General features: G+C 46.7%; 1 protein-coding gene across 2 annotated transcripts in view; it reads left to right on the top strand.

Annotated features, from left to right (window-relative positions):
• Positions 1-474: 474 nt before the first annotated feature.
• The window catches only part of PUM3 (pumilio RNA binding family member 3), an 83,173-nt gene continuing 56,962 nt past the window's right edge, over positions 475-26,685 (top strand). For both annotated transcript variants that reach the window (XM_033085471.1, XM_033085473.1), the window contains exon 1: positions 475-612. The gene's annotated coding sequence lies outside the window, so the exon portion shown is untranslated. The remainder of the gene's footprint in view (positions 613-26,685) is intronic.

Here is a 26,685-nt window from a genome sequence, read left to right as displayed (position 1 = left end):
ACGAAATTAATTAACAGGGGTTTGTTTGTTTGTTTTTCCCTTTTACTACGACGGGGTGGGGGTGGCACTACCTATCTCCAACAAAAAACACCCAATCCAGGAAAAGATTTTATAGCAAAACAGCGACACCTACTGCTGGACATCACAGTTGCAGCCTTACGCTCCTCGAAAATAAAGCGAAGGGGAAAACGCCCGGGGGGCGGGGGGGAAGCCGAACTCCCAAGGAGTTCGCGAACCTTCTCCCTGCATCGCCACCACGAACCTCAGGTTCCGGTCTCTACACAAGGCTGTCCCAAGCGCCGTGGTCATTCAGCCGAGAGACACGGAGGAAGGGTCTCACGGTGTCACCGCCTCCTCGCCTCGCGTGCCCCGCTGCCTCCCCTGGACACGGACAGGGAGACGGACGGGGGGACGAGGGGACGAGGGGACGAGGGGACGGGGGGACGGGCGGGAGGGCGGGATCTGACCCCTGCTGTCTCCGCCACGCAGCCTTGAAGCGTGAGGATGCTCCGCGCTAGGGAGGAGCTGCCGGCGGGACTGCAGTTCGCCAGCCCCTGCCAGCAGGTCGTGCAGCCGGAGAGAGGCGGGCGCGGACGTGACTGTGACACTCGGGTAGGTACCGACGCCCCTCGGCTTCTTCTCTCCGCATCGCCTCCCAGGGCAGGCCCTGCATCCCGCTCCGCCGGGAAGCAGCTGGTTCCTAAGGGCACTGGGCGCTTCTTGCCGACGGCTCGGCGGGAAGAGGTGCTGTGGCTCACGGGCTGTCAGCACTGCACGCAGCCCCGGTGCGGTGCGAGAGGCTCCTGCCGTCTTCCCTCGCCTTCCCCAAGTGCCGACGGTGGCCGTGAAGCGGGGCCAGAAGGCGCCGGGGCCTGTCGCTCCCGGTGTGCAGTGGCTTGGGGACTCTCCGGGCTCGCAGCGACAGCCCTGGCCAGGCTGCGGTCAGTTCAGCCCTTGGAGCACGCGGCTGTGCTCGGGGCTCTGCTCAGGTGCGGACGCTGGTGGTGCTGGCGAGGATCCTGCTGGCACTCCGGCGGGGGTCAGGCCGGCAGCCGCCGGGAGCGCGACCCGCGGGCGCTGCCCCGGCACGGCTGTCCCGGCCAGCAGCGAGCCCCGCAGCCGGGAAGCGCCTCTCGGCTGTCGGAAGCTGCTCCGTCCGGGAAAGGTACAGACTGGCGTGTCAGGATCGGTTTTCTCTTCCCTGTTCTTGACTTTGTAACTTCAGGCAGGGATGGCCAGAAGAGGTCTTCCCCTTTACCTGAAGGACAAGATCTTTTCTTGCTATGAAGACAAATGGGAGACACAAAATAACCAGCAGGAAAAGGAAGGAAATAATGGAAGGCGATCTGTAGTTTTATGAACATAACTACGTTTGTTTTTCTGTTGCTGTTGCTAGTTCGACTACTGTGCTGTGACGGCAGTAGAGCACAGCAGTGCCCTGGGGACGCACTGTGCTGCTGGGAAAGCCCAGTTTGGTCCAGAAGGGTACTGCTTATCCCTAAAGTAATTCTCTCTGCCTCTGCTATTTGTAGGTAGACTGGCTTAAAATGCACAAGTGATGTCTGCATGGATACCTTTACTGTCTTTCTTGAGAAATCTTTCTTTCAAAGTTGTGTCTTCACAGGGTAATTGCACAGCTGGAATTTTAAAATAACTGCTTGAATCTAGGTGAGGAGAAGACGGTGAAAAAAAGAACATCGGAAGTGGGTGTGTGTATAGAAAGTAGTTCATGAGGTGGATAATGAGACCAATCTGGAGCTGTTCTTGACATGTAGTGCTTGTTGTGGCTTTGGTTTTTCAAACTGGATCTCAGTAACTTCTGAAAGGGTTGATTGAATAGATGTTATACAGTTGTGCTTTGGTTTTTGGTCAGCAATGCAAATGAATCAGTGCTAGTACAGGCACATAGACTTGTGTTTTCAGTCATCTAACATGCCGTTTAAGAAGGCATGAGTGACAAACTGACCACTAATCACAGCTGATACGGGCTTCTGTCTTGCATTGTGTTACTTAGCAGACTGATCTGTAGTTACTGTTCTCCTGGTGTTTCCTTTTGCACATACATTCTTGAATGTGGAAGACCTGCTGGAAGCAGAGAGAAATTCAAAGGTAACAATTTCTTGGTTTGGGGATTTTTTTTTTATATTAATGGAAGGGCATGTATAGGACACAACTGAAAACTTTGACACTATAGTGTGGGTATATTGAGTTTTTTGTATCCATCACTGGGCTTTAGTTTAATAAAACCATATTTGAAAGTTTTGGATGGGGTCGCACCTATGTATCATTGTTTCTAAAAAAGAGAAATATTGCAAACCTGTTTTGAGATGCAGGCTGTCTTCTTTTTTCTTTTCCTTTCATAAGGAGATGTTCAAATTACACCCTATCAGACCCTATGGTAATGCTAAACTTTTTAATGGTATCTGGTAGTTCAGCAACTTGATGCTTGAATACTTCGTGTGTTATGTAAGAGAAAAAGTCTGCAAATACTAGATGGTACAGCCTATTATTAGTACTGTTAATGTGCAGTTTTAGTACTGCTGTGTGTACTGTTGTGCACTGTTATTAGTACTGCTTGTGTGTTTTTCTATCACTAGTATCTGATTATTAGAATGATCTTACTAATATTTGTATTTTCTCAGCTAAGATGGACAATTCTTTTACCAATGTTGAACAGAATAGGTCATACTCTAATTCCTTATGTTGTTGGTGGTAAGATATATGTTATTTAAGGAATAAAAGGAATTGACATAATTTTAAATCTTCACTTTTTTCCCCTTCCCTGCTTCACATTGAAATGGTGAAAATTACTTTATTTTCAAGCTTCCTACCTAAATATATGTCCCCAAACTACATATTGGGTAAGTCTGGAAAAATATTAATAGTTGGACTCAATGATCCTAGAGCTCTTTTCCAACCTAAATGATTTTGTCATTTAAGTAACAAAAACAAATAACAAAATTTAAAAATTCTAGCTTTCAAAACCATCTACAGTAATTTCACGAATACAAGCCGCAGCAATTAGACAAAAATTTTGGTGGAAACCCGGAAGTGCGGCTAATATTTGGGTGCGGCTAATCTATGGACAAAAATGTGATATCTGCCCTTACCTAGTATCATACCAGTCCAGTCCCGAGCCGAAACACTTTGAAATCCATGGTTTCCCGTTGTTCCGACGATGAACCAATCAGAGAACAGCTTATTGCCTGCCTGTGGATGGCGGCGTTACTGAGGGGCGGGGGCTGTTATCGGGGTGAGTTACCTCGGCAGTTCGATAAAAGTGTGTGATATTTCTCTGTACTTTTTAAAGTGTTTTCAGTCTTGTGCGGCTGCGGGGCTGGCTGGGCTTGCAGGGAGAGGGCTGAGGGAGCTGCTAGGCTCGCAGGGAGAAGGATGAAGCGGCTGCTCGCCCTGCTGGGAGAGGGGCAGAGCAGCCGCTCGCCCTGCTGGGAGAGGGGTAGAGCAGCCGCTCGCCCTGATGGGAGAGGGGTAGAGCAGTCGCTCACCGTGCTGGGAGAGGGGTAGAGCAGCCGCTCGCCCTGCTGGGAGAGGGGTAGAGCAGCCGCTCGCCCTGCTGGGAGAGGGGTAGAGCAGTCGCTCGCCCTGCTGGGAGAGGGGTAGAGCAGCCGCTCGCCGTGCTGGGAGAGGGGTAGAGCAGTCGCTCGCCCTGCTGGGAGAAGGGTAGAGCAACTGCTCGCCGTGCTGGGAGAGGGGTAGAGCAGCCGCTCGCCGTGCTGGGAGAGGGGTAGAGCAGTCGCTCGCCCTGCTGGGAGAGGGGTAGAGCAGTCGCTCGCCCTGCTGGGAGAGGGGTAGAGCAGCCGCTCGCCCTGCTGGGAGAGGGGTAGAGCAGTCGCTCGCCCTGCTGGGAGAGGGGTAGAGCAGCCGCTCGCCGTGCTGGGAGAGGGGTAGAGCAGCCGCTCGCCCTGCTGGGAGAGGGGTAGAGCAGCCGCTCGCCCTGCTGGGAGAGGGCTGGGGGGGGCCGCTCAGCTCACAGGGAGAGGGGCAGAGCAACCGCTTGCCCTGCTGGGAGAGGGGTAGAGCAGCCGCTTGCCCTGCTGGGAGAGGGGTAGAGCAGCCGCTCGCCCTGCTGGGAGAGGGGTAGAGCAGTCACTCGCCCTGCTGGGAGAGGGCTGGGGGGGGGCCGCTCAGCTCACAGGGGGAGGGGCAGAGCAGCCGCTTGCCGTGCTGGGACAGGGCTGGGGGGGGGGCCGCTCACCCGCGGGGCTGAGCGGGGTGTCTGTGCCAGCACGGAGATGTGGCTCCGCTCGGAGCTCAGCCCGCGTGGCTGAGCGGCTGTTAAAGGCAACGCAGATCCATTGGGAATGCTCGCAAAATGACCACACTATTGTTCCTGTCTTTTTCGGCTTGTAAATAAAGGGTGTGTCTTTTTTCACTTGGAAACAATGTTTCCGAGGTCGGCAGTAAGCCAGTAAGCCCCGGCGATCCCGTGATTGTGTTACTAAATGACAACTTTGTGAAAGTTCGCAGCGAACTAAATTGCGGCTAATATTCCGGGAGCGGCTTATCTATTAACAAAGGCAACAATGTTGGCAACACACCGGATATGCGGCTTATAGTCCGTGCGGCTTGTATTCGTGAATTTACTGTACTTTCTTCACTAATAAGAGAATATTTTTGGGGAAATATCTTTATAGAGAATAAAGCATGCACTCTTTATGTGTATCTTCAAGTGACAAAATACTCCTGGTCAAACTGTCTGGTCAAAAATTAATCCAAGTTCAGATCTATCAGGACTGGATGGATCAGTTTATCTGTAGTTTTTATACTTTGTGTATCATTACTGCATTTATCTGAATCTTTTGTGTTGTTGTCTGCAATTTAATAATAGTAATTAAATACAGAGGTAACTAGGAATGTAGACTGCATTGCATAGCACAATGTACAGTATACAGTTTATTACTGGTACTCAGAGTGATTTTAAAGTCTGATAAGTTAGTGGGTTATACTGTGGGTGACTGGCTGCTGGACCTTGTGCTCCTTACTTGCAGCTGTTGGTAAGAGTTCCACCAGCTCAGGCCTTAAACACCTACCCTTCATGTGGATGCATGCTGGGGCAATACAAGGTCTAAAGTCAAGAGATGTAAGTACAACCACTCTGTTATCCAGAAAGGAACCCTGAAGTAATAGAATTTCTCCTTAAGTGGAGTAACTGGTGCTTCCAAGAACTGTCAAACAAATATAAGAGGTTAAAACAAGGAAAAAGGTGTCATTGTGCTTTTTCAGACAATGGACCTGTAGAAAGCAAGAATCTCCACAATGCAGTATTCATATATGTGGAGAAAGAAGAAACACTGGACTTTCTCAAGTACAGGTGTCACAGGAAGCAGGTGAGTGTACTTCTGAGTGTGGTGCAGAGGGACCAGCTCTGAGCGCGAGCTGCAGTAGCTAGGGAAGAGCACTCATCAGGAAGACCGTAGATTCTGCTGAGCTGTGAGCTCAAGGAGAGCTGCAGACTCTTGGGCCTCCTGTGGAGGAGAGGCATTGTCAATAAGACAGATGATCACTTGGTCCAAATTACTATCTGGGACAGTTCATCACCGCTGATTTGGAAATGAAAATGTAATCTGCAAAGGAACTCTTGAAAGGTAGGCAGCTGCTGCTGAGATGACTCTGACCTTCAGTCAAAACATTTTCCTGGGTGCTGAACAGAAGAAATCCTGGTGTCTCACAGTATATTGCTTTGAGGTGTGATTATAATGAAATTTATAGCTGGTTATGGAATGATCATAGCAGAAGTTCTGGTAAAAATAGTGAGAACTTCTCAGAAGAAAGCAGAAAATTGTGGTCCAGGGAGTGTTCCTGGAAGGCCAAGAGAAAATCCAGGGCTGCAACCTATTAAGGATCTAATGCAGCTTAAGAGCAAATAGGAGAGTGTCCTAAGATGCAAAGGTAATAGTGTGGTGGCTTCTCCAGGGCTGCTAAGCCTCTTGTATTCCCTATCCTGTGTAAATTGGTATGTAAAGAGATTTCAGTGATAGATTTCTCTTATGCTGAGACCAGTGAAGTTATTGAAAGATTCAGATTTTGCTACAGTGTCACAGTTGACACAGATGCGACTTGACACTGCAAGGTTCATACAGCAATATCAAATTTTTGATTACAGCTTTCTTTTATAGGATTTTCAAAAGCCTCACATTTGGTCCCGATTGTCTACGATTTTGTTACCAGCTCATGGACCAATAGTTGCCTGTGTCCATGCTCATGAGGAATTGGCTAGTGTCTGTTGTTTGAATTTGAATCTCTCAGCTTCTCAGCACCTTCTTCATAGACATGTTTACTTCTTTCCCTTAATAGCACAGGCTGGTTGAGTTATGGTCAGGGTTACTTATGGCTGTGAGGCCTCCAGGCCAGCTGTTAGCAGCTCTAATTCTGTTACACTGCTGCTTAATTGCTCTGAAAGACTAGTTTGTCTGAAGTATTTTTTTCCACCTTGTCTGACAAAAGAAGCTTTCTTGAATACTTTTACAAGCATACTGTAGAATCCTTGAAATCTTGTAGTGGTTTTGGTTTCTTCTGTTGATTTATTACTGTAATTTTTTTATCTCTTACAAGTATCAAGGATATAAAAACAGACTGGATTAAAGCTTCTAAAGAAAAAGACATCCAGCTTCACTGTACCTAGCAGAAGTAAATAACATTGTAATCAGTTTTGGCAATTTGAATATTAAATAAATTTAGATCTATTGAAGCCGAAAAGAAGAACTAACAGCGAACAGCTGCAGAACTCATATTTCTGCATTAAAGTACAAGTACTGGACAAAAGCCGTTACAATAGCTCTTCGCTCTATTTGTTTTGCATGAAGTTACTAGGAAAAACAAAATCCCTGATACTTTTTCAAGAAAAGGTTATTAGCTGTTACTAGTAGTTTGGAGTGAATGAGGGAGGGAAAAAGTAGTATTTTTCTGATTCAGATATTTTGAAAAAATTCAACAGCAGCCTAAAAGATAATGTAATATTTCACTCTAGTTATATAGAGAGTAAACTAATCAATGCCTAGGTAAGCTGCTTTTTGCAAACTGTCTTTTTATTTAAAGGACATGGATAGGATGGTCTAGAGGACACTGGAAGAGCAGTCCTTATTTTTGTTTTGAAAAGTGAGCAAACAGGCTTTTTCAAAATCCTGATTTTTTTTTTCTTTCCCCTTACTTTCCATGTAACAGTATCTGCAGTAATCCTGTTAGTTGTAAATGACAGACCTAAAAACTGGGAGGAGGCAGATTAGTTTCTCTCTGTTTACAGTTGAATAAAGGTTAAGAAATCTGTAATAACTTTGTGGCTTTGTGGCTTGATCAAGTCTAGACAGGTAGTAAAATTTGGGCGTTACATATACAGGAAAGACTATATTTTTTATAATGTTGGTGTTCATTTATGGAAGGCCATTAATTTTTTAATTAGTGAAAGCCCCAGGGAAAGTCTGCTGTACCTTATCAAATATTTATATTATTACTTGTATTTCTTTAAGATCCTTCACATCTTCCTGTATTTCTTTAAGGTCCTTCATATCTTCTGTGAGAGCTGCCTCTCTGACCTTTTTAATTATGAATAAGTCAGGCACAAATCTTTATCCCACAAAAATGCCTACTAATAATTTTTCCACTGTGATTTATTGCCTTTGACTTCAGTTAGCATATACCTGGAAGGCACCTGGAAGGCATTACACTTGCACGTGTTTATAGAATTGGGTTCTTTTGTGCTGAAAGCAAATTGCAGCTCTTTAATACAGACATCTGGAAAGCAAACTATCTGTGCTGAGGTTATGATGATCTGATCATATCAGTTTTGTTGGTATGGTTGAAATCTAAAGGATCACAGGTCATGTATCACCACAACTTTTTCTTTGCTGTTTTATGGTAGCTCATTCTCTTTAAGTCTTACATAAAACTGTAGTTGAAATGTAATGATGTTCTCAGAAGGCAGTAGACATAGCAAAAATAAAGTAAAAATAAATATATCCTTAATTAGAAAAGGAATGGGGTCTTCTCTTTTTGCAAATCTGGTAACTTTACATCAGGCTCACGCCCTCCAAGATTTTTTTGTATAAAGGAGGTGCACTGACTCATTAAATGTCAAGTTGAGTAGACAAGAATAGAGTAAAATCAATTTTCAAATGGCAGTACGAGGTTTTGCAGGAGTTATTACCGGGTACAATAAAGTGCCTGAGGTGTATAGCTTCTGATTTTTGTTGGAGCAGTTTTAGGTTACACTGGGCTTTGAGGGGTCTCTCAATATTAAAAATTCACTGAAAGGACGACATTTCCAATTTTACCAAGAAGTAAGCAACGCAAGTAAGTATACTACTGCATTATTCAAAATCGAAGAAAAGGAAAATTTCTGCTCTAAATTGAACTAGAATGACTAGTGAAAGATATTTTCACTAGTTACTAGATACTTGCAGCACCACAAGAAAGCATTTGGTGGTACTTGAAATTACATCTTTGACAGTAGATATTGCCCTCCCTCAGCTTCAGAAATATATTTTCTGGTGCTCAATGAAGCATTGCTAGGTGTACAATGAAACAGATGCTCCCAATGGAAAAAGTACCAGGGATCATCTCATGAATTGGTCTCTTCTCTTATTGTAGCCTGGGAAAAAAGGCTTTCAAAAACAGATGCTGCTCACCAAAGCAGCTAGACGGAATTCTGCTTGCTTCTTTTCTATTCAAGCATCAGATGCTTCAGCCTTTGGGCTATTTCTAGTTCTTCCAAAACTGTGTTTCAGGTAAATGACTAGCCCTTATCACAAATAGTGTGGCATTTGCCTTTTGACCTACCAGGGAATATATATATAAGGTTTGGTTGGTTTGCTCTCAAAGTGGGCCTGCTGATAGCACTTTAGCATGAAACTTCTATTTGGTTATTTCAAGATTTTTTAACTGCCTGTGGAAAACTGTGCACACTAGCAGGTTTTGAAGAGAAGCAGTATTGATAGGGCATGCACTGATGTGCAGTTTGAAAGGGAATTTATGAGGAATCAAGGAGATGGCACTGTGGCAGGACATCCTCCCTACCACAGAAGAGCTTATCTGCTCTGTCAATCAACTGGTGCAATACTTCTGCACATTCTTCCCTGCACATGATGTGATGGATAACTTGCTAGTGAGTTATTTCTCTCTGTGGCACCAGGGGTAGAACTACCAATAAACACGTGCTCATGAGAACAGATGTGAGAAGATGGAAATTCCTGACTGAGAAACACTACTTTACAAACTATACAAGCTACACTCACTTTCATGAAGGCAAAACTTCCTACACACTCTGGAAATGTGTGGGACTTCTCACACAGAGTTTGGAAACAAATTTGGCAGATACTTCCTGGGAATTGAGTGAAAGAATTCTATATGTACTCCATCACCACTGGTGGTAAGTTACATTGAATCCTAATGTACAGTAATTTCATGATTACAAGCCACACCGTTTTGACCAAAATTTTGCTCCCACACTGGAAATGCGGCTTACACTCAGGAGCGCTAATATGTGAATAATTTTCTGACATTTCCAACCCCGAAAGTGCAAACCAAATCAGTGCAAACTGCCAAGTCGAGCACCTGCCAGTAAAACCCTGCATTTACGCAGTTGTTACAAATTGGTTACTGTGTTGTGCGGCGGGTGGAGCCGCTCTGTGCAGGCAGCCTCGTGGGGGGAAGGGGGGGGGGGCTCCCTCCTACTGGCCTCGCAGCTCGGGGGGGAGGCAGGGGGCTCCCATCCCCTCCTGCCGCCGCTGCCATGGGTGCCAGCGGGCTCCATCCCTGCCTCCCACCACCACCGCACGTGCCAGCGGGCTCCGTGCCCCCCCGCCACCGCGGCGCAGCGCCGGGTCGGGGTGAGCGAGCCCAGCGGCGGCCGGCCCCGAGCGGCCCCACCGAACAGCAGTGGCGAGCTGGGCCACCTGGTCCCGTCAGCAGCCCCGAGCCCTCACGGCCCGAGCTGAGCCAGTAAACCCCGCCATTCCACGGTTCTGTTACTATTTGGCAACTTTGTTGCACGCGGGTCCTCCCGGCGAACGACAGAACGGCTTATAATTGGGTGCGGCTTGTGTATGGACAAAGAATGAAATGTTTGCCAACACCTGGAGATGCGGCTTACAGTCAGTGCGGCTTGTAATCATGAAATTACTGTCATTTCATGACTATAAGGCGCATCCTTTTGACTAAAATTTTCCTCTGAACCTGGAAGTGCTCCTTTATAGTCCAGTGCGCCTTATATAATGTACAAAGTTGCCAAACTTGCCAACCCAGAAGTGTGAGCCGCAATGGGGGGGTGGTGCCGCAGGAGCGCCGAGTCGTGGGGGGGGGCAGGAGCGGGCGGAGCCACGCGGGGAGGGAGGGAACTGCCACCGGCCGCGGGCCCAGCAGCCACGCGGGGAGGAAGGAAGCTGGCACCCGCCCCGGCCACCGCATGGGGAGAGAGGGAGGGGGCGCCGGTCCCGGATGCGGCACGGGGAGAGAGGGAGGCAGCGCCGGTCCCATGTGAGCCACGCAGGGAGAGAGCGGTGCCGGCCCCGTACATGCCGCGCAGGGGGAGAGCGGAGCGGTGCCGCGCCGGCCCCGTACGTACCGCACGGGGAGAGAGCAGAGCGGCACCGGCCCCGACCGCCGCATGGGGAGAGAGGGAAGCACCACCGGTGGCCCGGTGCGAGCCACGCAGGGAGGGAGGGAGCAGGCAGCCACAGAAGCCATGAGTCACGGCCTCCCCAAGCCAACCCAGATCACGGGCAGCCCTGAGCTGCCCCAGACCACCGCAAGCCGCAGCTGCCCTGAGTTACGCCAGCAGGCAGGCGGGAGTGCTGAGGCTCACGGCATGGGGAGGGCGCCTGGAGGTGCGTTTAAAGGTTATGCCAATCTGTGAAAAATGTTTGCAAATTGAGCACCTGCCAGTAAACCCTGTGATTGCGCGATTCCGTTACTATTTCGTTAGTTTGTTGCGCGTGGCACAGCTCCTCACTGCACAAAAAAGTGCACCTTATAGTTCAGTGCACCTTATATAATGTACAAAGTTGCAACATTTGCCGGCTCCCGGAGGTGCGCCTTATAGTCCAGTGTGCCTTATGGTTTTGAAATTACTGTGTACTAATTCTTGGACAGCTGTAAGTATAGATACCTTTATCATGCATTGTATTTTATCTACTAGTAGTTATTTTTGTTTTACTCCTGTGTAGTAAGTAGTCTGTTTAATGTCTGTTAATTTTGTTAATTCAGTTAATGTCTGTTAATTTTGTTAATTCAGTAAATAATTCATCCTGTAATAGACCTAATCAACCACTATTAAGAACTTGTAAGTCAGAGTAAAGTTGGGCATAGGCCACCTCAAACAGAGCCACTCTCAGAAATCTGCATCAAAGGCCGGACTTGCCCTAGCTCCCCCCTCTCATTCGTAACAGGCAGCAGGACCATGTCCTGCTGAAGTAATAGTGAATGCTGCATCTCAGTAGCTCACACATTTAGGAGTACTGAGGCTACTCATAAAGAAGAATACTAAGATCAGTATGAAAGTACTCCTATTTAATTGCTTAAAACAAGAAAGTCTCTAAAAGATGCAAAAATGGTCAGTGCTGACATCTCAGGAGAATTTAATTTCTCACAGCGAACAGCAATCTAGACTGACAAATATCTACTCCCTATTCAGCTTAAGTACTTAATTCAGGAATACTGAAAGCTTTGGGGATGCCTTTGCTTTTGGCAATCCCTGTCACTTGTCCTTAGATATCCAGAGCTTCCATTGCCTGGCAGAGGCCTGCAAGTCTAGCAGAGGTGTTTTGGGAGCATCAAACTGCACAACACTTCTAGCAGCACCTTGGCTTTGTTACTGTGTTTTGATGTCCTTATCACAGGCACTGATCTGATGTGGGACAAAGAGAGAATGACAAAGGTGTAGGAGAGATAAGGGACTCCACTCCTGCTTTCACTATTGTCATAATCAATTTTATACCAACATTTCTAGCACAGATGAACCTGTCCATTTCTCTCCAGAAGTCAGTGGTCTAGGGAAATTTGGATCTGATAAGGCTGAGCAGGGGTCAGAAGAAATGTGGGAGCAGCACAGGCAGAGCAGCAAGATGGGCAGGCAGCTCTCACTTGTGCTCTGAGAGCGGCTTGGGCTAACTGTGCCAAGGACAACCTCATCACAAGGCTTGTGAGTAACCACATCTTGCAATCCATGATGAAAGTTAGATAGATCAAAGCCTTATCTAGATCATCCAGATTGCTCTAGGCATTAACATGACCTCTTAGAGTTTGTTGATATCATATCTTTATGAGGTTTTATCTCATCTAGAGCAAATATGGCTGACCACAAAGATTTGGAAGTGGAAATTCTTCATTAAATTAAGGCGTTTTCAGAGTTTTGCAGACTCCTGAAATGTATCTGTCTGGTATAGCAGCAAGAAAATATTTGTCTTTGGCAGTCTATTAACAACATCTGAGTATTTCCACCTCTTCCTGCACTCAAGTGCCTTAATAAATAAAAAAATGCCACCATCTCTGTCTTATAGAAGAAACTGAGGGATGGCACAGCTACGACTTACTGCTCATCACAATAAGGTTTTTTTGGGACCCTTCTGCCAGTGGATCAGTGACTCTGATTTTGCTTGTGAAATAACAAAGAAAGGGCAGCAGGACACATAGGAAGAAAGAACTGTTGAAAGGCTGGGAAATATGGTATAAGTGAAGTTAATCTGCCTTTAGAATTCCAATTCCAGACACCTGTTCTGATTCTGCAGCTTTAGTTGTGGTGATAAATGACCCCCCCACAGGTAAATCTGAATATAGCTGTACCACAGGAATGTGCAATCAGTTTTCAAGCTTTTGCCTGAATAAACAGCAATTTGTTTAAGACAGTTTGGAAATCAGGGATTTTTGATTAGCCACTAGAAAAAGTCTCAGGCTATTGCACTGGATGCTTCAATGCCTTTGAAAATATGAGCTTGTGCCTGAGCAGACTGAGCTTGCTCGGTTCTCTTATTTTATTTAAGTGATTATTTTGCTAAAGATAAAAAGCCCCTCATATGTGACAACTCCAGCATGGTGAAGTAGTGTTTTGTGACCTCTGACAATTTGCTGAGCCTATTTCTTAACAAAGCAAGCTGAACCCCTCTCTCTGATCAACTGGCTGATCACTGGCTGGACTCTGACTTGCAAGCAGCTGCTTGATGTGGCTTAGTGGGAGGACAGCAAAGCTGTATCTCTGCTAGCTCAGTGCCAGGCCACCTGTTTTGCAACATAAGAGTAACTACTTCTAGTAATATTTAATTGCCAGAGCTAGTCTTGGCTGCTGTTCCACTTCACTCCTGCCAGCTGCAGACCCACTGTACTTCCCGCTCCACATGTGCAGGCAAAACCATCATACACAGTTGGCCCAGCATCAGTCTGCGAGTTTATTCAGCCTCCACCGTGTCTCTTTCTCTGGCTGCAACCTTGAACAAAGGCAGCAGCCAGTAGTATTTTTCAGGTGTGTCTGATTTTCCTGCTGTGAATCCAAGGAACGATTAGTTTTTTCAGGACAAGAGCAAAAAATGCTGGCCCAGGCAGTCTGTTTGATAAGTATTTTTCTGTAAGCTTTAATCACACAGTCAGTGCAAGTATCCATAGCTAAGGTTAAGTGGAGCAGACAACCACAATATTTGCAGGTGACAGAGGGAGTGCTGTCTCCATCATTCATGCTATTTTGCACATGGGCCTCTTTTGCTGGAAAAGCAACCTGTTTGCAATGACAATGTTCCCAAAGTCTATACAATACTGCACTAAAGGATTAATCCCTTTACTCTTCAGTAGCTTCTTGGCTGGATAATCCAGTTTTATTGAATATCAGCCAGAGATTGCTTACATATTACTAGACTGTTTCTTTTGACAAATAATGGCTGAGCTGTCTCTCCCTGAGGTACTGCTGACTGAAAACCAGTCTCCTTCATACCCCATATTATAGAAGGAATTTACCTTTCACCCCCAAATTAGTTACCATGCATGCATGGAAAGAAACCCAAAAAACCAATTACAACAGAAAACCATTTAAGGACCTTCTGGAGGATCAAGACATAAAACCAGATTTTGATTATCAACCCACAGCAACTGCATTAAAATGTGAGTCTATGAGCCTTTCTTCAGCATTTCATAATTGTGGGCCCTGAGTAGTTTTTGATAGATAAATATGCAGTTCATAGCAAGTAGATACCACACAGTAACAGGGGCAATCAGTCATCCACATAACATTCCAGCAATTGCACTGCATTTTATTAATATAACTGTGCCCAGCACATTGCAAGCAGCTTCTGGTGTGTGTTTTGCCACTTCCCTTTCACATTCTGAGTCAAGAGCGTAAACGTCTTTGAGGTTTTTGCAAAAGTCCTTTACTCCATTTTAGGGTGACTCCCTTTGCTACTCCCTTTGTTCTGCCGTGGACATTCCTCATTGTTTTTCTTCCTGCTCCTACTGAAGATCTGCAGTCATTGGTTGGCACTGCTCGTTATGGGCTCCCAAGACAGCAGTGATGCTCTGATGCATAGGTGACCTTTGGGCCTGAGGAGTGGTTGATGGTCTGTGCTACCACTGATCCAGGCAGTGCCCAGCACCTCTCTGGAGTGAGCACAGCCAGTCTGCTATGCCCATGGCCCACAGCCAGGCAGGAATGCCGTCTCACTGGCATTGTTGGGTTGTTTTCCATGTCCTGTCAGCTCTGAACCCCTTCCTGCCCGCCCTCTCACCCACCCTCAGGTGGGTCACTCACAGGAACAATGGGAGCTGCTGGCAGCACCAGGACACTGTCCTCCTCAGGGATGTCAGGTCTGAAGGAACTGGGGAGCTGTTGAAGGGACAGGCGGCTGAGAGGGCTGGGGGCAGCTGAGGGGGTGGTGGGGCTGAGGGGGATGAGAGGAAGTGATGGGAATGAGGGGTCTGGGGTAGCTGAGGGGATGGCAGAGGCTGCAAGGCTGGGGACACTGAGGAGCCATGAGGAAACTGATGACGTAAATACTCAAAAAGAGTATTGGTTGTGGTATCTCAGTTGTGACGAGTTTAAAGTTTCACAAACCATAAGAAAGTTTTCTTACCAAGGAGAGAAGTTGCTCAACCAAGACAGCAGGCCATGAGCCAATTCGTAAGTCATGTCCTCAGGTAAACTTGTGGCCATGAAAGGACCGAGTGAGGTGGAGGCCATCCCCCAAATAACCACCGGAGACCCTCTTGAGACCATTCCCCAAATTGCATACAAATGCCCAACTATAGGGTGTACAGCTTTTTATATGTAAATAAGTTCTAAGAAGGGGGAAGAGAATCCTGCGACTGTGCTGGCGTGTTTTAGGAGGAGCGGTCCCCCGTGCCCCCCGCACTGAAATAAAGTAACGCCTGCTCTCTAATACTGAAATTACAGTGTTAGAGAGTTGTGTTCCTGCCGACCTTTCAATGCCGCTGAGGGCAGTGTGTCTGGGGGCACTGAGCGCGGCGAAGGGCTCTGAGGGCACCGGCGGCGCCGGGCGCAGCGTGGCGCGGCCCGGACGCGAGCCCGAGGGTACCCGCGGCGCCGGGCTGGCGCCGGCGTGAGCCGCGCGTCGTGCGTCGGGCGCGTGCCGGTGCCCAGCGGGGGCGGCGCCGCCCTCGCGCGGCGGCCGTTGTGGGCGCCGGGGCGTTGGGCGCGCGCCGTCGCATGTCGCGACAGTTGCCGCCCGGCGCGATGGCGAAGCCGCCGCTGCTGGCTGGTTTCCGCCCCTCGTCCGCCGCCATCTGGCCCCGCTCCCGCCCCGTCATCCCCTGGCCCTGCACCTTCCCCATGAAGCTGTGGTTGCTGGTCAACAGCCCGTGCGTCGACTCGGTTCGCTGGGACGCCCGCGGCGAAGGGCTGTTCATAGACCAGAGGCTCTTCGAGCAGGAGCTGCTGAGCGTGGGGCCCAGCGCCGCCGGGGAGGAGGAGCTCTTCAAAACCAAGAACTTCGGCAGCATAGTGCGCCAGCTCAACCTGTACGGCTTCCACAAGCTGGCGGTGAGTCCGGCCAGCAGCGCGATCGGGTCCAGGCCAAGGCCGGCCACGGCGGGGGGCGATATCAGCTACGCTGATGGGCCCCTGCACCACTTCTGGAACCCGCATTTTCGCTTCGACCGCCCCGACCTGCTCGTAAAGATCAGGAGACTGACCAAGGCCAACAAGGAGAAGCTGGACGCTGGCCTGGAGGTGACCAGCCGCCTGCCCGACGACTTGCAGTACATTACTGGAAGGGGACTCGCTGCTGTCGCCCGTGTCCCTCGGCGAGGTCGGAAGGACCGGTGAGACGGACGGGTCACGGGTGGCGGCCGTCGGCCTGGGGGTGGCACGGATTTAGAAAATTGACACTGCCCTGGGGAGAGCGAGACACCTGCCCTTGCTGGTTCTTACACTGGTCCCATGGTGTAAGAAAAGCGTTGTTCTTCAGGAAGGTACATCTGCTGCCAGTAAACAGATGGCTACGACTGTGCTACCTGTATACAAATACACAATCCGTTTCTGAATATCTAGATCCTCTCACTGAATAACTCACAGGTCCTGCTTGTATTATCTCCAATAAATGACGTGGTTTGCATGTGTTTCAGTGTGCCTGTAGACTGCCAGCAAAGACCTAAAACTAATATACATGCCAAATTGTCCTTAGATAAAAGGTGCAACATGCATCTTTGGTATGTTTAAAGTCTTTGTAACTAAAAAAAAAAAAAAAGAAAAAAGAAAAAAAAAGTTGCCCAAAACACAGGTTCAGCGTACTTTGAAAATATAGAGGCCAATCAACAGAAAACACTGCAGCAGTTCTGCTTTTCACATCTTGTTTTTTCAGCTGTGGGAAACCATATACAGCATAGAGAAGAATGGAAAGGAGAGAAGAAGACTTTGAGATCTACTTTAGGAACACATACAAATTGAGTAATTTTCAATGTACGCAAATTCAGGAAAAAAGTCCATAGAAAAGTCAGTTATCTCAATAAAACATTGCTTGATGCAATATGCTAAGAGCTATTATTCAACACATACCAGTGTTCTAAAATACGAATTGTTGAGTAACATTCACATGAACTGAAAAATACATCCTTGGATACTTTGTAACCTTCAAAACCTTGCCTTTTCTTACAAATAATATTTCATCAGGCCCTTTCTCTTTTTTATTTTGTTTGAAATTAGCTTCTGATCTTATTTCACATCACTCACATTGCTTTTCTGATAACACTAAGATGTGCTAACATGAGGCCTGCCTTAGATAGCTGAGAGACTTTTTTCACCTTTCATCCAAAGAAAAGTTCCCCAGCCCAGGGCATCATGAATGGTATTATGATTACCTGGGCCATTACTGGCGTGGCTGAGGATGGGCAGGACACTTATTGTGCAACCCAGCAGAGACTGATGTGACATTGCTACCCTGCGTTAGCACAACAAAGGGAAACAGATGAGATAATCCAGAAAATCTTCCTAATTTTGGAATGAGAATGAGCTCAGAGAGCCTAGAGTTGTCGTAAAGCTTGCGCAAAAGGCTGTGTCTGATTTGGATAATGAAGGAAGCTGTTTCTCTGCAATATGTACAGACTGGCTGTGGCCAGCACTGCCTCTTGCTGTCTGCTCCACATGGGTAGACAGTTCCTACACAAATCTTCAGTCTGTGTTGTCATCTCTCTCCTCTAAGACCATTTTATAATAGTGAGAAGCAAATGAAGCTAAGTGAAATAAGACATAGTACCTCAAACCTGCTAGGCTTTTTTAGAGATTTGAGTACAGTGCCTAAACAGGCACCTAATTCACAGTGTGAGGTGTCCTTCCATGAGTTTACTGTTGCTAATCACTGAGTCCTGGTGCTACCTAAGGATACCATGGGTCCTTCAGATCTCACAGTTACTGTGCCATAAATGGAAAGAAAAGCTGGAACAACTTATGTAAAACTTAATGTGTTCAGGGCAGATACTATGAGAGAAGGCTGTATGGCTTTTTCAGTTCTGGGGTTCAGATTAAATGACCGTAACACTGCTTTCTGGACCTAGCTCCCCTGAATCAGAGCCAAAAATCACATGTATGAGGTCCTTTAAATAAAGATTTAGAAGTCTAATTGTTGTAATGCACAGTTCATCAATTGTAAGTAAGTTACTTGTTTTGGATTTTTTTCCCCCAATGCCCTCATAGTGGACATAAATGAAAAACTTATGACCAACACTGTCTTTCTACATTTTACCTGGACTGGCCTTGGCAAACCCCTGCATGAAGAAGATGAATTAATGACGTTATCATGAGCCACATTAAATGTGCCTCTGACACGACAAAGGATTTAAATTATGTTCTTAAAGACACGTTCCTCTTTTGGGAGAGTCACCCAGACCTTAATTGTACTTAATGCAAACATATCTTCTAAGGTGGAGAAAAAAGGAAGGAATGGTGGGGTTTCTCAATCTTCTAGAAAGCACACAGAGGAGAGATGTCTAAAGGAAAATGCAAAATGACAAATGTTGCATATTGTCATCTCAACAATTACGTATCATCTTTGTGCTGCACGTAGGTGCAGCAACTGGCAAGTACAGTTGAAGCATGTTTAAAGATAAAAACCACCAGTCTACCAGAAGATTTTAAGTGTAATATCATCAATGAATCACAGGAAACATCCTAGCTGTCTGCTCAGGGGGCAGAAACATCATGACGTGACAACAGCCACAACAGAGTGACCATGGACAGTGCTAGAAGGAGGTAAAATACAATGGCTAGACTCCAGAAACACCAGAAGCCTGGGAAGGAAAGCATCTTCTAAAAATTGAGGCAAATCAGATACATACAAGAAGAAATGCTTATCTAAATTGGAAATAAATTTAAAGAGATGGATGGCCCTATACTGCGTCTAGGACTGCAACCATCCAGCAAAAGTTCTGCTCTGCCTCACTGCCTGCCAAGCATGGTGTGCCTCTTCTGAAGCCGATGTCACTTCTGTGACTTTCCTGTCTTTCATTCACCAAGTCCCTGTTGCACAGCAGAGCAAGCAGAGTTCACTTTGACCTGTGACACCCTGGCGGAGTTAGGGGTGATGCAATGTCCCTGCCTCTTGTTCTGCCTAATGAGATCCCACATAGCTCTTCTCACTGTGTATTGTGATGTGTTTATGCTGCTGCTAAGTTGCCAGCATGGCATCTGCATGGCAAAGAAATTGTGTTTGCCACCATCTATGCAGGTACCAAGAAGCAGAAGCACAATGGCTTATTCAGTGCCAAATTCAAGTTTTGTTGGCTGATTTAAATTACTTTTCTTTAAGCTTCTTAAAGGTCAACCGCTTCTGAGTAATAGTGTGCCCTCAAACTCGTAACTGGAGATGTAAAAGTAGACTAGTAGATTAATGACCCAAGGGATGGATGGATGGATGGATGGATGGATGGATGGATGGATGGATGGATGGACGGACAGACATGGATGGATAGGATGATGAATAGAATGCTTTCTCCACCCCTAGCACCATTATTCCAGCACACTGAAGTCCTGTAAAAGCATACTGTACCATCTCAAGAGGCATCTGCCAAAATGCAGAGGGAAGGATGAAAAACTGTGAGACATTATATTTTAAAAGAAAGGGATTGTTATTTGGTGCCATTAACTGTTGCAGTTCTATCAATTTCCTTACAAAAAGCTGAAAATCTAGTTTTTAAAAAAATGAAAATACTAGTGAGAGATTTTAAAAAACAATTAATGTGGCCAGAGAACTGCTGCCAAACTTGCCAAGTTTAGAAAACCCAAATAGCTAAGAAGATAAAACATTCAGGTAATTTTTTTTTTTAATGGAGCAGTCACAGTGGTGCCTTGGATACGTAATTTAACCTGTATTCTCTATTTGAATTCAGACCCCCGAACTAGCTAGTGTACAATATATCCTGTTTCAGGTTTTCTTCCTCCCAGGAGCAAGAATCAAAAGGTAGGCCGTAAATGCTTGTAGATAAAGGACTTGACTCTTTGGTAATCTCTGTGCAGGGCATTTCTTGGTTGAGCTGATGTGTGGTCATGTGTTCTCCCTGGAAAAAAGAGACGCAAGTTGGATGAGCAACAAGCCAGAAAGACAAGGGAGGTCAGGAACAGTTTGTCAGGCTTGCAAAGGAAGAAGCAGAGATATATCTGCACTCCCCACTATAAAGGAGGAGAAGCAAAACTCACACCTGGACGTCTGTAACAGGCAAGGCTTCTTAGTTTAGACAAATTGCCAGCAGGGATAAGAGCAACATGAAGAAACATCCTTAAGTGCCAGAGAAGTTGGTGTGTACCCTACTTATCAAATAGTCTGTTGCTGACCTGTCTCCTGCAGGTCCATTCGTCATCGGCAGACTTACAGCAGAGAACTGTATTTTAATGGTCTCAGTGATGTTTTGGCTCTACCTGAGGTCAGTGGCCAAAATGCTACAAGGCTCAAAAAGGTTAATTCTCACCTTCAACCTGAAAACTATTTATAAATCATTTATTAAATACAACTCTTTAAATTGTTGGACTGCTTAGTGTTTTCACTGCCACAAGTGTATGACATTAATAAAAGTGCCATGGATTCCAGCTGGTAGAAGGAATATAACTATGTTGTGGTGCTCCTGATGACAAAAGGAGTATAGCCTTTCCCCAATATTTGACTGTCCCACTTAAAAATAAACAAAGCATAACAGCATTGACTTTTTTTCCCAAAATGTAAAAATCACAACAGCAGGTTTTGTTCCTGAAGACCAGATTTGGAATTCCAAATGTTCATTAGCTTTAAATCAGTGCTGTTTAGCATCTTGATCAATATTTCAAATAATTATGTTGAAGCAGTGGCATTTTTTTTCTTTATTCATTAGTATCAGCCAGTGGACTGTTTAGATCTTATTTCTATTAGTGTTTTTGCTTCAGTTTATGTAAATTTCCTGTAATTGCACCTGTGGTACCTTCTGTAATTTAGTTAACTATTATCTTTATTTATAAATCTGTTATTACATTTATTCATCAGCATTATGATTAGAAAAATAATGGATAAATATTCACTTACAACTAACAGTGTAGGAACAGAAAACCATTTCTAACTACACTTTTTAACGGCTTTGTAAGGGGATGAAACAGTACAGTAAGTAAAGTTTAAGGGTGACATATGAGGCAAGTTATAATGTCAGCTGTACTGGACATTCTATGTATTTCACTGTAAACATTTGATTATGTCCAGATGCTACACTAAAATAATATATTTACAAATTGCAAAGTCAGCTTCTGAGAATTTGAAGGCATGTTGAAATTTGTCCATTGGAAGTTTGTGAACAGGAAGAACACTGGAGGAAAAATCCATCTCACTGCTTAGCCTATAGAAATCACAGTAAGGAAAATAGCTTATGGTCACCTGTGCCAGAACTGGATACAGATTGGAGGGCAGTAAGCCATTGCCATACCATGGAGGACCAGAATTTGAGTGGGAAGGGATGTCTTATCTGTGGGGTTTAAAGACATTTCTGATAAGAAGAATAGAGAGCATTGGGAATTCCCAATCTGTGTACACAGTCCGAGAACACAAAACAAAGAACTTTCCAGAACAAAAGTTTAATCTTTTTAAAACAACTAAAAATTAAGGCCTATAATGCAAACTAGAGTGTAAATTTACTCCACCTGCTGAAGATGTTAGTTGTACAGTTACACTAGGGGAGTCCTAACCCAGAACAAAGATCACAAAGGTTCTGAATGAATAGACAGAAAGGCAAATACACATATTGAGAGCTGCTGTCTGTTAATCAAAAGACAGAAGACAGAATAAGACATCATGGGTGCTGTGAGGAGCCAATTTAGTTTTGTTACGCCTCAAAAATGGGTATCAGAGGTACATGGGAGAGGGATTGCACTGCAGGAGGCAACTAGAAAATCCTTATCTCTGGGAGGAGTTTGCCTGGTAACATCTCTCACGGGACAGGCAGGAGGAGACACAATGAGCTCCCCAGAGGGGCTTCTCCAGTCAGATGGCGAAAGGTTGGACTGGGCCAATGATGTCCTGCCAGCAGCAGGCTTTGGGAGGGGCCAAGGGCATAAACAGTAACTGCGTAACAAGCGCCCGGGGCTTTTTGAAACCTGCTCTTTGAGTGTGGATTTTTGGCTTGGAGCTCTTTTGAGACTGTGCTTTTGCGGCTTGTTTTTTTGAGACTTTTCGAAATTTGCTTTTGAGTCAGGACTCTTTGAGTCCTACGCATTTTGCTCTGGCCCCAGCCTGCCTTTTGGGTCTTCTGCCCACGCCGGCTCTTGCCCGCCCCCGCGTCTGTCCTGCCGCCCTGTGTCCCTGACCAACGCCCTGCCTGCTGCCTGCTGCGTCCCTGCCTTGTTCGCTGCGTCCATCCCTGCTGCAGGGATGCATCCTCTCCGAGAGAGGCTCCTTCCGATCTGTGCTCAGGTAGCCAGCCAGCACACCCCCGCCGCCTGCGCGCTAAGTACCAGCGCTTGTCTGGCTCGCTGGTGGCAACGCCCCCTTCCGTCTCTGCCTTCTCTCCCTCCCCCCTCTCTCTCATTTCTTCACTTTCCTTCCTCCTTTTCCGTCTCTTACCCCTCTTTCATTTAGGCAACTTCTTTTCCTTTTCGTTCCAATAAACAGACCACAGATACAAGGTTTGCGTGGTTTGGCTAATTTCATTCCCGACCATGCATTACTGAGAGAACTCGCAGCTCCCCTCCACAATGGAATGCGACAGATGCCCCAAATGAGTTGGGGCTGAGAGCTGTGCTGCAGATGCTGGCTGGGTCATGGTGTCTAGACACTCAGACCCCAAGACCATGGCCCCAGAGACGACATGGACTTCAAGAAGGAGCTGTAGTTGAAGTTCCACTTCAAGAGCTTCGCCTCTGTGGGCAAGCTCAGCAGGTGGGATTTTTACAGCCACCTCAAGGACTTCTGAGGTTTTGAGGGGAAGTGTTCCGCCTTCCACTAGGGCTGACTTCAGGGGACAGGAGGGACTTCATCCTAGCCCTGAAGCTTGGAGGATGGGAATTGTTTCCTCAGTGTGGGAGGTTTTGTCTTGTTTATTATGATTGGTTTTTTACATGGTCAGTATAACTACTCTGGAGAGAGAACAAGCCTGGATCTTGTACTACAACACAATGCTGGCTGCTGGTGGTGGGTGCTCCCTGATATGGGGCTGTAAGGTAGATGCCAGGCTGTATGTTGGCTTGGGGAAAGGGAGACCAGTTGGCCTGGGAGAGGGCTGGAGTGATTACTGCCCTGCAGACCTGGAGACATTTTCAGGGGATGGTGACTGGTGCAGGGATAAGTATTGGCCCACAGACTGCTGCCGTTGTGTGGTGGAATGGCAGCACCATGGCCCTGGACACCCCACTCCATAAGAACTGTCTTCCTGTGGATGCTGGATTTGGTGGGACTTTGGGGACAATGACTTAGCCTCATTGCCTCAGACCATGGTGTGGTGACACTCCTTCTCCAATGGGACAAGCAGGGTAATGACACATCTTTTGAGGGGGATGCCTGGGCTCATCAGGACCCTCAGGTCTGTGACAACCCCCACTTTTGGAGGAACGGGGCTTGCTGGGACCCTCAATGGGACCCCAGCACTCCTGCCAACCCTGTCCCCTCAATAGATGTGATCACCCTACCCCTGAAAGAGGTGCAGGTCCTTAGCATGAGGGTTCCCCCTTGTATCCCAGGCAAGTGCCCTCCCAGTGCCAACTGCTTCAGTCATTCTTGGTGTGCCTGTCCTCTCTGCAACTTCCTCAGCTCCCTGCTGAGTCAATGCCATTCCAAGACACTCTGGAGGCAGCTTGTCCGGCTGCCCTCCAGACACCCATTCTCTGGGTAATGGTAGCCTGTTTTTCAGTGCTGGCATTTGCTTTCACTTTGGTTTGTACCCCCAAAGAGACTCTATCGTTGACTAAAATCACATTGCAGCACTTGATTTCCTACCTGCTCCTTTCCCTGCACCTCCTAAACCCCAATTCCCACATCCTTCTCTATATTGTTGCCAAGATTTCCATCCTGGAAACAGGATTAGTAAAAGTAGGAAAGATTAAATTACAGTAATTTCACGATTATAAGCCGCATGTCCGGGTGTCAGCAGCATTTAGGTCTTCGTCAATATATAAGCCGCACCCGATTATAAGCCGCACTTTCGTTCACAGCGAATGTTCACAAAGTTGCCAATTACTAATAGAATTCTGGGATCGCGGGGCTTACTGGCAGGTGCTGACCTTGGAAACATTATTTCCAAGTGAAAAAAGATACAGACAATAGCTGCGGCAGCTTACCCTGCAAGTTTTATTAACAAGTGGAAAAAGATAGTAACAATAGTGTGGTCATTTTACAAGCATTTCCAACGAATCCACATTGCCTTTAAATAGCCACTCAGCTGGGCAGCTGCACAGCCGCATGGGCAGGCAGGGAGCCGGGCGGGTGGGGAACCGGGCAGCTGGAGAGCCAGGCAGCCACGCGGGCAGGCGGGGAGCCAGGTGGCCAGAGAGCCAAGCAGCCACGTGGGCAGGCAGGAAGCCGGGCAGCCACGTGGGCGGGCGGGGAGCCGGGCAGGCAGGGAGCCGGGCAGGGAGCCATATGGGCGGGGAACCGGGCAGCCATGTGGGCGGGCAAGCAGGGAGCCAGGCGGGTGGGGAGCCGCACAGCCGCACAAGACTGAAAACACTGAAAAAATACAGAGAACTATCACGGGTTCGGATTGGCGGTGCCGCCCCGCCACCGGCAGGCTCCGCCTCGGCTCGGGGCTGCTGCAGGCTGTCACTTTTGGGTCAGGAAATTTCTGAACATCGTTCATATATATTAGCCGCTCTGAAGTACAAGCCGCACTTCTGGGTACGGACTAAAACTTTAGTCAAAATGGTACGGCTTATAATCGTGAAATTACTGTGCTTGATTTGTGAGATTACAACAAGTACCTATTCTGCTTCCCTAATGTCATTCTCTTCTGCTAGGAATGTACAAAGATACATATTTTTAAATATTTTAATATTTATTACTATTTAGATAAGAAGAAATGTGAAATGTTGAAAGTTTTAATCACATTCATAGAATCATAAAATGGCTTGGGTTGGAAGGGACCATCTAGTCCATCCCCACTTCTACTAGACCTCAGGTTACTCAAAGGCTCATCCATCCTGGCCTTGCATACTTCCAGGAATGGGACAGCCACAGCTTCTCTGGACAACCTGTTCCAGTGCCTTACCACTCTCACAGTAAAGAATTTCTTCCTAACATCTAATCTAGACCTACCCTGTTTTAATGATATTCCCCCCTTGGTAATATCACAAGATATCACATCTCCTCTGTAATAAGCAAGGCTGCAATATCATAGCTGCTGAGTTGTTAAGGTAAACCACTGGCAAATTTTCAAATGACACCAAGTGGGAGGTGAATGTTGATCTGCTGGAGTATAGTAGGGCTCTGCAGAAGGACCTGGACAGGCTGGATCAATGGGCTGAATCCAGCAGTATGAGGTTTAATGAGAACAAGTGCCAGCTCTTGTTCTTTGGCCATAACAATCCCAGGCAGAGCTCCAGGCTGGGTACAGAGTAGTTGGACAGTGGCCAGGCAGAAGGGAACCTGGGGATGCTGACTGACAGCAGCTGAACATGAGCCAGTAGTGCCCAGGTGGCCAAGAAGGCCAATGGCATCCTGGCCTGTACCAGCAATAGTGTGGCCAGCAGGACTAGGGCAGCGATTGTCCCCCTGTCCTGGCACTGGTGAGGCTGCATCTCAAATCCTGTGTCCAGTTCTGGGCCCCTCAATTTAGGAAGGATATTGAGGTGCCGGAGTATGTCTAGAGAAGGTCAACAAGGATGGTGAAGGGTCTGGAGCTCAGGTCCTGTGAGGAGCAGCTGAGGGAGCTGAGGTTGTTTAGGAGGCTCAGGGGGGACCTCATCCCTCTCTACAGCTCCCTGAAGGGAGGGTGTAGCCAGATGAGAGTTGGGCTCTTCTCCCAGGCTACCAGTGACAGGATAAGAGGACACAGTCTTAGCCTGTGCCAGGGGAGGTTTAAGTTAGGGAGGAAGGACCTTAGGAGGCATTTCTTCACAGAAGGGGTGATTGGGCATTGGAATGGGCTGCCTAGGGACATAGGGGAGTCACTGTCCATGGAGCTGTTTAAGAAAAGACTGGATGTGGCACTTAGTGTGCCAGTGTCTGGTGCACAAAGTGGTGTTCAGTTGTAGGTTGGACTCGATGATCTCTAAGGTCTTTTCCAACCTAGTTGATTCTGTGATTCTATGAAGATGGGAGTAGAAAAGACAGTCACCAGCGACCATGCCTGCAACTACTGTGCAAAGACATTCAAATTAATTACTGGATAGTGGAATACCCCATAGGATCCTGCTATTGGTAAAGATCCATCACTAAGAAAACAAGGTCACCATAGTTTTAGAAAAATAAGCTAGCATGAACAGCAGGACATTTCAGAAAACAAAATGGGCATCAGTGAACAAGTGCTAAATACACTCTTTCAGTACAAGGAACAATTGATCCAGGGATGTTTTTCATGTTATTGTGTTGTTCTGTGCTAAATGAGAACTTGTTATTTCAGAAATAAGACACTTTTCTTAAAAAAGTATCTAATTCTTGGTTTTACCATTAATTTCTTATCTTCTTACTCTATATCTTTATTCTTAACCATTTATTTTTCTGGCTTTGTATCACCATTCACATGTCAACAGAGCTCATTACTCCTCAGCCCTGCCATTTGCTATGTGCCTGTACCAAAAGCATCGTAAAC

This window comes from Catharus ustulatus, chromosome Z (assembly GCF_009819885.2).
Source record: "Catharus ustulatus isolate bCatUst1 chromosome Z, bCatUst1.pri.v2, whole genome shotgun sequence".
NCBI lineage: Eukaryota > Metazoa > Chordata > Aves > Passeriformes > Turdidae > Catharus > Catharus ustulatus.
The sequence above is the reverse complement of the archived record's forward strand: the minus strand, read 5'-3'. Positions and strand labels throughout refer to the sequence as shown.